The sequence below is a fragment of the Myotis brandtii genome, unplaced genomic scaffold, assembly GCF_000412655.1.
Source record: "Myotis brandtii unplaced genomic scaffold, ASM41265v1 scaffold112, whole genome shotgun sequence".
Taxonomy (NCBI): Eukaryota; Metazoa; Chordata; class Mammalia; order Chiroptera; family Vespertilionidae; genus Myotis; species Myotis brandtii.
The window spans coordinates 14,289,902-14,291,219 of NW_005353838.1; positions in this window are offsets into that span (position 1 = coordinate 14,289,902).

A 1,318-nucleotide genomic window follows, 5' to 3' on the forward strand; every position below is an offset into this window, starting at 1 on the left:
GAGCGCAGGGCGCACCGCGCGACTCTCCGCCAGCGAAAGGCGAGGCTTGGGGCTTCGCCTTCTAAGGAAAGGCAACCCCCGGGGCGGAGCCGCGCGGGAGCCTCCCCGCTTAAGGAGGCCTGAGTGAGTTCCCGCTCAGGGCGGGCAGGAGCTGCCCCGCATGGCTCAGTGATTAGCACCTAGCTGGGGCTTCAGACCATTTCCCCCACTGAATGGGGAAAGAGTCCCCACCTGCGTTCACACCCGGCCACATTTTCTTATTGATTCCTAGAGTTCTTTATATATTCTGGATCACCCTGGACACATGGGTTTGTGTTAGAGATGGATCCGAGGATTTTCATTGTATTGAAGAGACTGCAAATAATTGTGCTATTCTGTGGTTGCTATTGATTATAACGAACAGGAGTTATTCTCAATGAAGTCCAATTTATCAGTCTTTTCTCATATGCTTCATGCCTTTCCATAATGATATTGTATGTTTTCTTTTTGAAGTGTAATAGTTTTAGCGTTCACATAGTGATGGGCCACATTAATTCTTGTGAGTGGTGTGGTAAGGGGTCAGAGCTCATGTATTTTCCATGTGTTTATCCAGTTAACCCAGCATCATTTATTGAAAGACCATTTCCCCCACTGAACTGGGAAAGAGTCCCCATAATAAACAGGTGATGTACATGTGAAGATCTGTTCTGGACTCTTCTATCCCACTATTTATTTCTCTATCCTTGAACCAACACAGCCCAGTTCAAAGAACAGGATTGACCAACTTGCTCCAATTCACACCTAAACAGCCAATAGAATACATGTCCTTTCCCTGTGCACATAGGATTTTAACCAAAATAAACCAAATCCTGGGCTATAAAGTTGTAACAAATTTCAAAGGATTGAAATCATACAATTGTGTTGTCTCAGCATTAATTTAAAACTCAATAATAATAAAACTACTAGAAAGCCTCCAAGTGCTTGGCAATTAAACATTACACTTGTAAATAATCAATGGGTCAAAGAGTAAATCACAAGGGAAGTTGCAAAATATTTTGAAGTGAATGGTAGTGAAAATATGGGATGCAGGTAAAGCAATGCTTAAAGGAAAATTTATAGCTTTAGAAGAATGACTAAAAATTAGTGCTCTAAGTTACAACTCAAGAAGCTAGAAAAAAAATGAACAAATCCAAGCCAAAGATGAACAAAATAAGATCAGAAATTAATAAAAGCAAAAATTAGAAAAAATATAACAAAGCCAAAAAATGTTATTTAAAAAGATTAATAGAAATGATAAGCCCCTGGAAATGGGTTAGAACTCCCCCCCCCCCCCACACCC